This window comes from Trichomycterus rosablanca, assembly GCF_030014385.1.
Source record: "Trichomycterus rosablanca isolate fTriRos1 chromosome 5 unlocalized genomic scaffold, fTriRos1.hap1 SUPER_5_unloc_1, whole genome shotgun sequence".
Lineage (NCBI taxonomy): Eukaryota > Metazoa > Chordata > Actinopteri > Siluriformes > Trichomycteridae > Trichomycterus > Trichomycterus rosablanca.
In genome coordinates, this window is record NW_026946943.1 from 894,974 (window position 1) to 912,153 (window position 17,180).

Genomic DNA, 17,180 nt, shown 5'->3' on the forward strand with positions numbered 1-17,180 from the left:
CACATCGCTTAGATTCACCGCTTAGGCACATCGCTTAGATTCACCGCTTCGGCACATCGCTTAGATTCACCGCTTAGGCACATCGCTTAGATTCACCGTTTAGGCACACCGCTTAGGCTCATCGCTTAGATTTAGCGCTTAGACACATCGCTTAGATTCACCGCTCAGGCACATCGCTTAGATTCACTGCTTAGACACATCGCTTAGATTCACCGCTTAGACACATCGCTTAGATTTACCGCTTAGGCACATCGCTTAGATTCACCGCTTAGACACATCGCTTAGATTCACCGCTCAGGCACATCGCTTAGATTCACCGCTTAGACACATCGCTTAGATTCACCGCTTAGACACATGGCTTAGATTCACCGCTTAGGCACATCGCTTAGATTCACCGCTTAGATTCACCGCTTAGACACATCGCTTAGATTCACCGCTTAGACACATCGCTTAGATATACCGCTTAGACACATGGCTTAGATTCACCGCTTAGGCACATCGCTTAGATTCACCGCTTAGATTCACCGCTTAGGCACACCGCTTAGATTTACCGCTTAGGCACACCGCTTAGATTCACCGCTTAGGCACATCGCTTAGATTCACCGCTTAGACACATCGCTTAGATTCACCGCTCAGGCACATCGCTTAGATTCACCGCTCAGGCACATCGCTTAGATTCACCGCTTAGACACATCGCTTAGATTCACCGCTTAGACACATCGCTTAGATTCACCGCTTCGGCACATCGCTTAGATTCACCGCTTAGACACATCGCTTAGATTCACCGCTTAGACACATCGCTTAGATTCACCGCTTAGGCACACCGCTTAGATTTACCGCTTAGGCACACCGCTTAGATTCACCGCTTAGGCACATCGCTTAGATTCACCGCTTAGACACATCGCTTAGATTCACCGCTCAGGCACATCGCTTAGATTCACCGCTCAGGCACATCGCTTAGATTCACCGCTTAGACACATCGCTTAGATTCACCGCTTAGACACATCGCTTAGATTCACCGCTTAGGCACACCGCTTAGATTCACCGCTTAGACACATCGCTTAGATTCACCGCTTAGGCACATCGCTTAGATTCACCGCTTCGGCACATCGCTTAGATTCACCGCTTAGGCACATCGCTTGAATTCACCGCTCAGGCACATCACTTAGATTCACCGCCTAGATTCATCGCTTAGATTCACCGCTTAGGCAGATCACTTAGATTCACCGCTCAGGCACATCACTTAGATTCACCGCTTAGGCACATAGATTAGATTCACCGCTTTGGCACATCGCTTAGATTCACCGCTTAGATTCACCGCTTAGATTCACCGCTTAGGCACATCACTTAGATTCACCGCTTAGATTCACCGCATAGATTCACCACTTAGATTCACCGCTTAGGCACATCACTTAGATTCACCGCTTAGATTCATCGCTTAGATTCACCACTTAGATTCACCGCTTAGGCACATCGCTTAGATTCACCGCTTAGATTCACCGCTAAGGCACATCGCTTAGATTCACCGCTTAGATTCACCGCTAAGGCACACCACTTAGATTCACCGCTTAGATTCACCGCTTAGATTCACCTCTTAGGCACACCACTTAGATTCACCGCTTAGATTCACCGCTTAGATTTACCGCTTAGGCACACCGCTTAGAATTACCGCTTAGATTCACCGCTTAGATTCACCGCTTAGGCACATCGCTTAGATTCACCGCTTAGGCACATCGCTTAGATTCACCGCTCAGGCACATCGATTAGATTCACCGCTTAGGCACATCGCTTAGATTCACCGCTTTGGCACATTGCTTAGATTCACCGCTTAGACACATCGCTTAGATTCACCGCTTAGACACATCGCTTAGATTCACCGCTTAGACACATGGCTTAGATTCACCGCTTAGACACATCGCTTAGATTCACCGCTTAGACACATCGCTTACATTCATTGCTCAGGCACATCGCTTAGATTCAGGCACAACGCTTAGATTCACCGCTTAGACACATCGCTTAGATTCACCGCTTAGGCACATCGCTTTGATTCACCGATTAGGCACATTGCTTAGATTCACCGCTTAGGCACATCGCTTAGATTCACCGCTTAGGCACATCGCTCAGATTCACCGCTTAGGCACATCGCTTAGGCACACCGCTTAGATTCACCGCTCAGGCACATCGCTTAGATTCACCGCTTAGGCACACTGCTTAGATTCACCGCTTAGGCACATCGCTTAGATTCACCGCTTAGGCACATCGCTTAGATTCACCGCTTCGGCACATCGCTTAGATTCACCGCTTAGGCACATCGCTTGAATTCACCGCTCAGGCACATCACTTAGATTCACCGCCTAGATTCATCGCTTAGATTCACCGCTTAGGCAGATCACTTAGATTCACCGCTCAGGCACATCACTTAGATTCACCGCTTAGGCACATAGATTAGATTCACCGCTTAGGCACACCGCTTAGATTCACCGCTTAGGCACATCGCTTAGATTCACCGCTTAGGCACACCGCTTAGATTCACCGCTTAGACACATCGCTTAGATTCACCGCTTAGACACATCGCTTAGATTCACCGCTTAGACACATGGCTTAGATTCACCGCTTAGACACATCGCTTAGATTCACCGCTTAGACACATCGCTTACATTCATTGCTCAGGCACATCGCTTAGATTCAGGCACAACGCTTAGATTCACCGCTTAGACACATCGCTTAGATTCACCGCTTAGGCACATTGCTTAGATTCACCGCTTAGATTCACCGCTTAGACACATCGCTTAGATTCACCGCTTAGGCACATCGCTTAGATTCACCGCTTAGATTCACCGCTTAGACACATCGCTTAGATTCACCGCTTAGACACATGGCTTAGATTCACCGCTTAGACACATGGCTTAGATTCACCGCTTAGGCACATCGCTTAGATTCACCGCTTAGATTCACCGCTTAGGCACACCGCTTGGATTTACCGCTTAGGCACACCGCTTAGATTCACCGCTTAGGCACATCGCTTAGATTCACCGCTTAGACACATCGCTTAGATTCACCGCTCAGGCACATCGCTTAGATTCACCGCTTAGACACATCGCTTAGATTCACCGCTTAGACACATCGCTTAGATTCACCGCTTAGGCACATCGCTTAGATTCACCGCTTCGGCACATCGCTTAGATTCACCGCTTAGACACATCGCTTAGATTCACCGCTTAGACACATCGCTTAGATTCACCGCTTAGGCACACCGCTTAGATTTACCGCTTAGGCACACCGCTTAGATTCACCGCTTAGGCACATCGCTTAGATTCACCGCTTAGACACATCGCTTAGATTCACCGCTCAGGCACATCGCTTAGATTCACCGCTCAGGCACATCGCTTAGATTCACCGCTTAGACACATCGCTTAGATTCACCGCTTAGGCACATCGCTTAGATTCACCGCTTCGGCACATCGCTTAGATTCACCGCTTAGGCACATCGCTTGAATTCACCGCTCAGGCACATCACTTAGATTCACCGCCTAGATTCATTGCTTAGATTCACCGCTTAGGCAGATCACTTAGATTCACCGCTTAGGCACATAGATTAGATTCACCGCTCAGGCACATCACTTAGATTCACCGCTTAGGCACATAGATTAGATTCACCGCTTAGGCACACCGCTTAGATTCACCGCTTAGGCACATCGCTTAGATTCACCGCTTAGGCACATCGCTTAGATTCACCGTTTAGGCATACCGCTTAGGCTCATCGCTTAGATTTAGCGCTTAGACACATCGCTTAGATTCACCGCTTAGACACATCGCTTAGATTCACCGCTTAGACACATGGCTTAGATTCACCGCTTAGGCACATCGCTTAGATTCACCGCTTAGACACATCGCTTAGATTCACCGCTTAGGCACATCGCTTAGATTCACCGTTTAGGCACACCGCTTAGGCTCATCGCTTAGATTTAGCGCTTAGACACATCGCTTAGATTCACCGCTTAGACACATTGCTTAGATTCACCGCTTAGACACATGGCTTAGATTCACCGCTTAGGCACATCGCTTAGATTCACCGCTTAGACACATCGCTTAGATTCACCGCTCAGGCACATCGCTTAGATTCACCGCTTAGACACACCGCTTAGATTCACCGCTTAGACACATGGCTTAGATTCACCGCTTAGGCACATCGCTTAGATTCACCGTTTAGGCATACCGCTTAGGCTCATCGCTTAGATTTAGCGCTTAGACACATCGCTTAGATTCACCGCTTAGACACATCGCTTAGATTCACCGCTTAGACACATGGCTTAGATTCACCGCTTAGGCACATCGCTTAGATTCACCGCTTAGACACATCGCTTAGATTCACCGCTTAGGCACATCGCTTAGATTCACCGTTTAGGCACACCGCTTAGATTCACCGCTTAGACACATGGCTTGGATTTACCGCTTAGGCACACCGCTTAGATTCACCGCTTAGGCACATCGCTTAGATTCACCGCTTAGACACATCGCTTAGATTCACCGCTCAGGCACATCGCTTAGATTCACCGCTTAGACACATCGCTTAGATTCACCGCTTAGACACATCGCTTAGATTCACCGCTTAGGCACATCGCTTAGATTCACCGCTTCGGCACATCGCTTAGATTCACCGCTTAGACACATCGCTTAGATTCACCGCTTAGGCACATTGCTTAGATTCACCGCTTAGGCATATCGCTTAGATTCACCGCTTAGGCACATCGCTCAGATTCACCGCTTAGGCACATTGCTTAGATTCACCGCTTAGGCACATCGCTTAGATTCACCGCTTAGGCACATCGCTCAGATTCACCGCTTAGGCACATCGCTTAGGCACACCGCTTAGATTCACCGCTCAGGCACATCGCTTAGATTCACCGCTTAGGCACACTGCTTAGATTCACCGCTTAGGCACATAGATTAGATTCACCGCTTAGGCACACCGCTTAGATTCACCGCTTAGGCACATAGCTTAGATTCAACGCTTAGGCACATCGCTTAGATTCACCGTTTAGGCATACCGCTTAGGCTCATCGCTTAGATTTAGCGCTTAGACACATCGCTTAGATTCACCGCTTAGACACATCGCTTAGATTCACCGCTTAGACACATGGCTTAGATTCACCGCTTAGGCACATCGCTTAGATTCACCGCTTAGACACATCGCTTAGATTCACCGCTTAGGCACATCGCTTAGATTCACCGTTTAGGCACACCGCTTAGGCTCATCGCTTAGATTTAGCGCTTAGACACATCGCTTAGATTCACCGCTTAGACACATCGCTTAGATTCACCGCTCAGGCACATCGCTTAGATTCACCGCTTAGACACACCGCTTAGATTCACCGCTTAGACACATGGCTTAGATTCACCGCTTAGGCACATCGCTTAGATTCACCGTTTAGGCATACCGCTTAGGCTCATCGCTTAGATTTAGCGCTTAGACACATCGCTTAGATTCACCGCTTAGACACATCGCTTAGATTCACCGCTTAGACACATGGCTTAGATTCACCGCTTAGGCACATCGCTTAGATTCACCGCTTAGACACATCGCTTAGATTCACCGCTTAGGCACATCGCTTAGATTCACCGTTTAGGCACACCGCTTAGATTCACCGCTTAGACACATGGCTTGGATTTACCGCTTAGGCACACCGCTTAGATTCACCGCTTAGGCACATCGCTTAGATTCACCGCTTAGACACATCGCTTAGATTCACCGCTCAGGCACATCGCTTAGATTCACCGCTTAGACACATCGCTTAGATTCACCGCTTAGACACATCGCTTAGATTCACCGCTTAGGCACATCGCTTAGATTCACCGCTTCGGCACATCGCTTAGATTCACCGCTTAGACACATCGCTTAGATTCACCGCTTAGGCACATCGCTTTGATTCACCGATTAGGCACATTGCTTAGATTCACCGCTTAGGCACATCGCTTAGATTCACCGCTTAGGCACATCGCTCAGATTCACCGCTTAGGCACATCGCTTAGGCACACCGCTTAGATTCACCGCTCAGGCACATCGCTTAGATTCACCGCTTAGGCACACTGCTTAGATTCACCGCTTAGGCACATCGCTTAGATTCACCGCTTAGGCACATCGCTTAGATTCACCGCTTCGGCACATCACTTAGATTCACCGCCTAGATTCATCGCTTAGATTCACCGCTTAGGCAGATCACTTAGATTCACCGCTCAGGCACATCACTTAGATTCACCGCTTAGGCACATAGATTAGATTCACCGCTTAGGCACACCGCTTAGATTCACCGCTTAGGCACATCGCTTAGATTCACCGCTTAGGCACATCGCTTAGATTCACCGCTTAGATTCACCGCTTAGACACATCGCTTAGATTCACCGCTTAGACACATGGCTTAGATTCACCGCTTAGACACATGGCTTAGATTCACCGCTTAGGCACATCGCTTAGATTCACCGCTTAGATTCACCGCTTAGGCACACCGCTTGGATTTACCGCTTAGGCACACCGCTTAGATTCACCGCTTAGGCACATCGCTTAGATTCACCGCTTAGACACATCGCTTAGATTCACCGCTTAGGCACATCGCTTAGATTCACCGCTTCGGCACATCGCTTAGATTCACCGCTTAGACACATCGCTTAGATTCACCGCTTAGGCACATTGCTTAGATTCACCGCTTAGGCACATCGCTTAGATTCACCGCTTAGGCACATCGCTCAGATTCACCGCTTAGGCACATTGCTTAGATTCACCGCTTAGGCACATCGCTTAGATTCACCGCTTAGGCACATCGCTCAGATTCACCGCTTAGGCACATCGCTTAGGCACACCGCTTAGATTCACCGCTCAGGCACATCGCTTAGATTCACCGCTTAGGCACACTGCTTAGATTCACCGCTTAGGCACATAGATTAGATTCACCGCTTAGGCACACCGCTTAGATTCACCGCTTAGGCACATAGCTTAGATTCACCGCTTAGGCACATCGCTTAGATTCACCGTTTAGGCATACCGCTTAGGCTCATCGCTTAGATTTAGCGCTTAGACACATCGCTTAGATTCACCGCTTAGACACATCGCTTAGATTCACCGCTTAGACACATGGCTTAGATTCACCGCTTAGGCACATCGCTTAGATTCACCGCTTAGACACATCGCTTAGATTCACCGCTTAGGCACATCGCTTAGATTCACCGTTTAGGCACACCGCTTAGGCTCATCGCTTAGATTTAGCGCTTAGACACATCGCTTAGATTCACCGCTTAGACACATCGCTTAGATTCACCGCTCAGGCACATCGCTTAGATTCACCGCTTAGACACACCGCTTAGATTCACCGCTTAGACACATGGCTTAGATTCACCGCTTAGGCACATCGCTTAGATTCACCGTTTAGGCATACCGCTTAGGCTCATCGCTTAGATTTAGCGCTTAGACACATCGCTTAGATTCACCGCTTAGACACATCGCTTAGATTCACCGCTTAGACACATGGCTTAGATTCACCGCTTAGGCACATCGCTTAGATTCACCGCTTAGACACATCGCTTAGATTCACCGCTTAGGCACATCGCTTAGATTCACCGTTTAGGCACACCGCTTAGATTCACCGCTTAGACACATGGCTTGGATTTACCGCTTAGGCACACCGCTTAGATTCACCGCTTAGGCACATCGCTTAGATTCACCGCTTAGACACATCGCTTAGATTCACCGCTCAGGCACATCGCTTAGATTCACCGCTTAGACACATCGCTTAGATTCACCGCTTAGACACATCGCTTAGATTCACCGCTTAGGCACATCGCTTAGATTCACCGCTTCGGCACATCGCTTAGATTCACCGCTTAGACACATCGCTTAGATTCACCGCTTAGGCACATCGCTTTGATTCACCGATTAGGCACATTGCTTAGATTCACCGCTTAGGCACATCGCTTAGATTCACCGCTTAGGCACATCGCTCAGATTCACCGCTTAGGCACATCGCTTAGGCACACCGCTTAGATTCACCGCTCAGGCACATCGCTTAGATTCACCGCTTAGGCACATCGCTTAGATTCACCGCTTAGGCACATCGCTTAGATTCACCGCTTCGGCACATCACTTAGATTCACCGCCTAGATTCATCGCTTAGATTCACCGCTTAGGCAGATCACTTAGATTCACCGCTCAGGCACATCACTTAGATTCACCGCTTAGGCACATAGATTAGATTCACCGCTTAGGCACACCGCTTAGATTCACCGCTTAGGCACATCGCTTAGAATCACCGCTTAGGCACATCGCTTAGATTCACCGCTTAGATTCACCGCTTAGACACATCGCTTAGATTCACCGCTTAGACACATGGCTTAGATTCACCGCTTAGACACATGGCTTAGATTCACCGCTTAGGCACATCGCTTAGATTCACCGCTTAGATTCACCGCTTAGGCACACCGCTTGGATTTACCGCTTAGGCACACCGCTTAGATTCACCGCTTAGGCACATCGCTTAGATTCACCGCTTAGACACATCGCTTAGATTCACCGCTCAGGCACATCGCTTAGATTCACCGCTTAGACACATCGCTTAGATTCACCGCTTAGACACATCGCTTAGATTCACCGCTTAGGCACATCGCTTAGATTCACCGCTTCGGCACATCGCTTAGATTCACCGCTTAGACACATCGCTTAGATTCACCGCTTAGACACATCGCTTAGATTCACCGCTTAGGCACACCGCTTAGATTTACCGCTTAGGCACACCGCTTAGATTCACCGCTTAGGCACATCGCTTAGATTCACCGCTTAGACACATCGCTTAGATTCACCGCTCAGGCACATCGCTTAGATTCACCGCTCAGGCACATCGCTTAGATTCACCGCTTAGACACATCGCTTAGATTCACCGCTTAGGCACATCGCTTAGATTCACCGCTTCGGCACATCGCTTAGATTCACCGCTTAGGCACATCGCTTGAATTCACCGCTCAGGCACATCACTTAGATTCACCGCCTAGATTCATTGCTTAGATTCACCGCTTAGGCAGATCACTTAGATTCACCGCTTAGGCACATAGATTAGATTCACCGCTCAGGCACATCACTTAGATTCACCGCTTAGGCACATAGATTAGATTCACCGCTTAGGCACACCGCTTAGATTCACCGCTTAGGCACATCGCTTAGATTCACCGCTTAGGCACATCGCTTAGATTCACCGTTTAGGCATACCGCTTAGGCTCATCGCTTAGATTTAGCGCTTAGACACATCGCTTAGATTCACCGCTTAGACACATCGCTTAGATTCACCGCTTAGACACATGGCTTAGATTCACCGCTTAGGCACATCGCTTAGATTCACCGCTTAGACACATCGCTTAGATTCACCGCTTAGGCACATCGCTTAGATTCACCGTTTAGGCACACCGCTTAGGCTCATCGCTTAGATTTAGCGCTTAGACACATCGCTTAGATTCACCGCTTAGACACATTGCTTAGATTCACCGCTTAGACACATGGCTTAGATTCACCGCTTAGGCACATCGCTTAGATTCACCGCTTAGACACATCGCTTAGATTCACCGCTCAGGCACATCGCTTAGATTCACCGCTTAGACACACCGCTTAGATTCACCGCTTAGACACATGGCTTAGATTCACCGCTTAGGCACATCGCTTAGATTCACCGTTTAGGCATACCGCTTAGGCTCATCGCTTAGATTTAGCGCTTAGACACATCGCTTAGATTCACCGCTTAGACACATCGCTTAGATTCACCGCTTAGACACATGGCTTAGATTCACCGCTTAGGCACATCGCTTAGATTCACCGCTTAGACACATCGCTTAGATTCACCGCTTAGGCACATCGCTTAGATTCACCGTTTAGGCACACCGCTTAGATTCACCGCTTAGACACATGGCTTGGATTTACCGCTTAGGCACACCGCTTAGATTCACCGCTTAGGCACATCGCTTAGATTCACCGCTTAGACACATCGCTTAGATTCACCGCTCAGGCACATCGCTTAGATTCACCGCTTAGACACATCGCTTAGATTCACCGCTTAGACACATCGCTTAGATTCACCGCTTAGGCACATCGCTTAGATTCACCGCTTCGGCACATCGCTTAGATTCACCGCTTAGACACATCGCTTAGATTCACCGCTTAGACACATCGCTTAGATTCACCGCTTAGGCACACCGCTTAGATTTACCGCTTAGGCACACCGCTTAGATTCACCGCTTAGGCACATCGCTTAGATTCACCGCTTAGACACATCGCTTAGATTCACCGCTCAGGCACATCGCTTAGATTCACCGCTCAGGCACATCGCTTAGATTCACCGCTTAGACACATCGCTTAGATTCACCGCTTAGGCACATCGCTTAGATTCACCGCTTCGGCACATCGCTTGAATTCACCGCTCAGGCACATCACTTAGATTCACCGCCTAGATTCATTGCTTAGATTCACCGCTTAGGCAGATCACTTAGATTCACCGCTTAGGCACATAGATTAGATTCACCGCTCAGGCACATCACTTAGATTCACCGCTTAGGCACATAGATTAGATTCACCGCTTAGGCACACCGCTTAGATTCACCGCTTAGACACATCGCTTAGATTCACCGCTTAGGCACATCGCTTAGATTCACCGTTTAGGCACACCGCTTAGATTCACCGCTTAGACACATGGCTTGGATTTACCGCTTAGGCACACCGCTTAGATTCACCGCTTAGGCACATCGCTTAGATTCACCGCTTAGACACATCGCTTAGATTCACCGCTCAGGCACATCGCTTAGATTCACCGCTTAGACACATCGCTTAGATTCACCGCTTAGACACATCGCTTAGATTCACCGCTTAGGCACATCGCTTAGATTCACCGCTTCGGCACATCGCTTAGATTCACCGCTTAGACACATCGCTTAGATTCACCGCTTAGACACATCGCTTAGATTCACCGCTTAGGCACACCGCTTAGATTTACCGCTTAGGCACACCGCTTAGATTCACCGCTTAGGCACATCGCTTAGATTCACCGCTTAGACACATCGCTTAGATTCACCGCTCAGGCACATCGCTTAGATTCACCGCTCAGGCACATCGCTTAGATTCACCGCTTAGACACATCGCTTAGATTCACCGCTTAGGCACATCGCTTAGATTCACCGCTTCGGCACATCGCTTGAATTCACCGCTCAGGCACATCACTTAGATTCACCGCCTAGATTCATTGCTTAGATTCACCGCTTAGGCAGATCACTTAGATTCACCGCTTAGGCACATAGATTAGATTCACCGCTCAGGCACATCACTTAGATTCACCGCTTAGGCACATAGATTAGATTCACCGCTTAGGCACACCGCTTAGATTCACCGCTTAGGCACATCGCTTAGATTCACCGCTTAGGCACATCGCTTAGATTCACCGTTTAGGCATACCGCTTAGGATCATCGCTTAGATTTAGCGCTTAGACACATCGCTTAGATTCACCGCTTAGACACATCGCTTAGATTCACCGCTTAGACACATGGCTTAGATTCACCGCTTAGGCACATCGCTTAGATTCACCGCTTAGACACATCGCTTAGATTCACCGCTTAGGCACATCGCTTAGATTCACCGTTTAGGCACACCGCTTAGATTCACCGCTTAGACACATGGCTTAGATTCACCGCTTAGGCACATCGCTTAGATTCACCGCTTAGACACATCGCTTAGATTCACCGCTCAGGCACATCGCTTAGATTCACCGCTTAGACACATCGCTTAGATTCACCGCTTAGACACATGGCTTAGATTCACCGCTTAGACACATCGCTTAGATTCACCGCTTAGACACATGGCTTAGATTCACCGCTTAGGCACATCGCTTAGATTCACCGCTTAGATTCACCGCTTAGGCACACCGCTTAGATTTACCGTTTTGGCACACCGCTTAGATTCACCGCTTAGGCACATCGCTTAGATTCACCGCTTAGGCACATCGCTTAGATTCACCGCTTAGATTCACCGCTTAGGCACACCGCTTAGATTTACCGCTTAGGCACACCGCTTAGATTCACCGCTTAGACACATCGCTTAGATTCACCGCTTAGACACATCGCTTAGATTCACCGCTCAGGCACATCGCTTAGATTCACCGCTTAGACACATCGCTTAGATTCACCGCTTAGACACATCGCTTAGATTCACCGCTTAGGCACATCGCTTAGATTCACCGCTTAGGCACATCGCTTAGATTCACCGCTTAGATTCACCGCTTAGGCACACCACTTAGATTCACCGCTTAGATTCACCGCTTAGATTCACCGCTTAGGCACATCGCTTACATTCACCGCTTAGGCACATCGCTTAGATTCACCGCTTAGGCACATCGCTTAGATTCACCGCTTAGATTCACAACTTAGGCACACCACTTAGATTCACCGCTTAGATTCACCGCTTAGATTCACCGCTTTGGCACATCGCTTAGATTCACCGCTTAGATTCACCGCTTAGGCACATCACTTAGATTCACCGCTTAGATTCACCGCATAGATTCACCACTTAGATTCACCGCTTAGGCACATCACTTAGATTCACCGCTTAGATTCATCGCTTAGATTCACCACTTAGATTCACCGCTTAGGCACATTGCTTAGATTCACCGCTTAGATTCCCCGCTTAACACACCGCTTAGATTCACCGCTCAGGCACATCGCTTAGATTCACCGCTTAGATTCACCGCTAAGGCACATCGCTTAGATTCACCGCTTAGATTCACCGCTAAGGCACACCACTTAGATTCACCGCTTAGATTCACCGCTTAGATTCACCTCTTAGGCACACCACTTAGATTCACCGCTTAGATTCACCGCTTAGATTTACCGCTTAGGCACACCGCTTAGAATTACCGCTTAGATTCACCGCTTAGATTCACCGCTTAGGCACATCGCTTAGATTCACCGCTTTGGCACATCGCTTAGATTCACCGCTTAGGCACATCGCTTAGATTCACCGCTTAGGCACAACGCTTAGATTCACCGCTTAGATTCACCGCTTAGGAACATCGCTTAGAGTCACCGCTTAGGCACAACGCTTAGATTCACCGCTTAGATTCACTGCTTAGGCACATCGCTTAGATTCACCGCTTAGGCACATCGCTCAGATTCACCGCTTAGGCACATCGCTTAGGCACACCGCTTAGATTCACCGCTCAGGCACATCGCTTAGATTCACCGCTTAGGCACACTGCTTAGATTCACCGCTTAGGCACATCGCTCAGATTCACCGCTTAGGCACATCGCTTAGGCACACCGCTTAGATTCACCGCTCAGGCACATCGCTTAGATTCACCGCTTAGGCACACTGCTTAGATTCACCGCTTAGGCACATCGCTTAGATTCACCGCTTAGGCACATCGCTTAGATTCACCGCTTCGGCACATCGCTTAGATTCACCGCTTAGGCACATCGCTTGAATTCACCGCTCAGGCACATCACTTAGATTCACCGCCTAGATTCATCGCTTAGATTCACCGCTTAGGCAGATCACTTAGATTCACCGCTTAGGCACATAGATTAGATTCACCGCTTAGGCACACCGCTTAGATTCACCGCTTAGGCACATCGCTTAGATTCACCGCTTAGGCACATCGCTTAGATTCACCGCTTAGATTCACCGCTTAGACACATCGCTTAGATTCACCGCTTAGACACATCGCTTAGATTCACCGCTTAGACACATGGCTTAGATTCACCGCTTAGGCACATCGCTTAGATTCACCGCTTAGATTCACCGCTTAGGCACACCGCTTGGATTTACCGCTTAGGCACACCGCTTAGATTCACCGCTTAGGCACATCGCTTAGATTCACCGCTTAGACACATCGCTTAGATTCACCGCTCAGGCACATCGCTTAGATTCACCGCTTAGACACATCGCTTAGATTCACCGCTTAGACACATCGCTTAGATTCACCGCTTAGGCACATCGCTTAGATTCACCGCTTCGGCACATCGCTTAGATTCACCGCTTAGACACATCGCTTAGATTCACCGCTTAGACACATCGCTTAGATTCACCGCTTAGGCACACCGCTTAGATTTACCGCTTAGGCACACCGCTTAGATTCACCGCTTAGGCACATCGCTTAGATTCACCGCTTAGACACATCGCTTAGATTCACCGCTCAGGCACATCGCTTAGATTCACCGCTCAGGCACATCGCTTAGATTCACCGCTTAGACACATCGCTTAGATTCACCGCTTAGGCACATCGCTTAGATTCACCGCTTCGGCACATCGCTTAGATTCACCGCTTAGGCACATCGCTTGAATTCACCGCTCAGGCACATCACTTAGATTCACCGCCTAGATTCATTGCTTAGATTCACCGCTTAGGCAGATCACTTAGATTCACCGCTCAGGCACATCACTTAGATTCACCGCTTAGGCACATAGATTAGATTCACCGCTCAGGCACATCACTTAGATTCACCGCTTAGGCACATAGATTAGATTCACCGCTTAGGCACACCGCTTAGATTCACCGCTTAGGCACATCGCTTAGATTCACCGCTTAGGCTCATCGCTTAGATTTAGCGCTTAGACACATCGCTTAGATTCACCGCTTAGACACATCGCTTAGATTCACCGCTTAGACACATGGCTTAGATTCACCGCTTAGGCACATCGCTTAGATTCACCGCTTAGACACATCGCTTAGATTCACCGCTTAGGCACATCGCTTAGATTCACCGTTTAGGCACACCGCTTAGGCTCATCGCTTAGATTTAGCGCTTAGACACATCGCTTAGATTCACCGCTTAGACACATCGCTTAGATTCACCGCTTAGACACATGGCTTAGATTCACCGCTTAGGCACATCGCTTAGATTCACCGCTTAGACACATCGCTTAGATTCACCGCTCAGGCACATCGCTTAGATTCACCGCTTAGACACATCGCTTAGATTCACCGCTTAGACACATGGCTTAGATTCACCGCTTAGACACATGGCTTAGATTCACCGCTTAGACACATCGCTTAGATTCACCGCTTAGACACATCGCTTACATTCATTGCTCAGGCACATCGCTTAGATTCACCGCTCAGGCACATCGCTTAGATTCACCGCCTAGGCACATCGCTCAGATTCACCGCTTAGGCACATCATTTATATTCACCGCTTAGGCACACCCCTTAGATTTACCGCTTAGGCACACCGCTTAGATTCACCGCTTAGGCACATCGCTTAGATTCACCGCTTAGACACATCGCTTAGATTCACCGCTCAGGCACATCGCTTAGATTCACCGCTTAGACACATCGCTTAGATTCACCGCTTAGACACATCGCTTAGATTCACCGCTTAGACACATGGCTTAGATTCACCGCTTAGACACATCGCTTAGATTCACCGCTTAGACACATCGCTTACATTCATTGCTCAGGCACATCGCTTAGATTCAGGCACAACGCTTAGATTCACCGCTTAGACACATCGCTTAGATTCACCGCTTAGGCACATCGCTTTGATTCACCGCTTAGACACATCGCTTAGATTCACCGCTTAGACACATCGCTTACATTCATTGCTCAGGCACATCGCTTAGATTCAGGCACAACGCTTAGATTCACCGCTTAGACACATCGCTTAGATTCACCGCTTAGGCACATCGCTTTGATTCACCGATTAGGCACATTGCTTAGATTCACCGATTAGGCACACCGCTTAGATTAGGCACATCGCTTAGATTCACCGCTTAGATTCACCGCTTAGGCACACCACTTAGATTCACCGCTTAGATTCACCGCTTAGATTCACCGCTTTGGCACATCGCTTAGATTCACCGCTTATATTCACCGCTTAGGCACATCACTTAGATTCACCGCTTAGATTCACCGCATAGATTCACCACTTAGATTCACCGCTTAGGCACATCACTTAGATTCACCGCTTAGATTCACCGCTTAGATTCACCGCTTAGATTCACCGCTTAGGCACATCGCTTAGATTCACCGCTTAGGCACATCGCTTAGATTCACCGCTTAGGCACATCGCTTACATTCACCGCTTAGGCACATCGCTTAGATTCACAGCTTAGGCACATCGCTTAGATTCACCGCTTAGATTCACCGCTTAGGCACACCACTTAGATTCACCGCTTAGATTCACCGCTTAGATTCACCGCTTTGGCACATCGCTTAGATTCACCGCTTAGATTCACCGCTTAGGCACATCACTTAGATTCACCGCTTAGATTCACCGCATAGATTCACCACTTAGATTCACCGCTTAGGCACATCACTTAGATTCACCGCTTAGATTCATCGCTTAGATTCACCACTTAGATTCACCGCTTAGGCACATTGCTTAGATTCACCGCTTAGATTCCCCGCTTAACACACCGCTTAGATTCACCGCTCAGGCACATCGCTTAGATTCACCGCGTAGATTCACCGCTAAGGCACATCGCTTAGATTCACCGCTTAGATTCACCGCTAAGGCACACCACTTAGATTCACCGCTTAGATTCACCGCTTAGATTCACCTCTTAGGCACACCACTTAGATTCACCGCTTAGATTCACCGCTAAGATTTACCGCTTAGGCACACCGCTTAGAATTACCGCTTAGATTCACCGCTTAGATTCACCGCTTAGGCACATCGCTTAGATTCACCGCTTAGGCACATCGCTAAGATTCACCGCTCAGGCACATCGATTAGATTCACCGCTTAGGCACATCGCTTAGATTCACCGCTTTGGCACATCGCTTAGATTCACCGCTTAGGCACATCGCTTAGATTCACCGCTTAGGCACAATGCTTAGATTCACCGCTTAGATTCACCGCTTAGGAACATCGCTTAGAGTCACCACTTAGGCACATCGCTTAGATTCACCGCTTAGGCACATCGCTCAGATTCACCGCTTAGGCACATCGCTTAGGCACACCGCTTAGATTCACCGCTCAGGCACATCGCTTAGATTCACCGCTTAGGCACACTGCTTAGATTCACCGCTTAGGCACATCGCTTAGATTCACCGCTTAGGCACATCGCTTAGATTCACCGCTTCGGCACATCGCTTAGATTCACCGCTTAGGCACATCGCTTAAATTCACCGCTCAGGCACATCACTTAGATTCACCGCCTAGATTCATC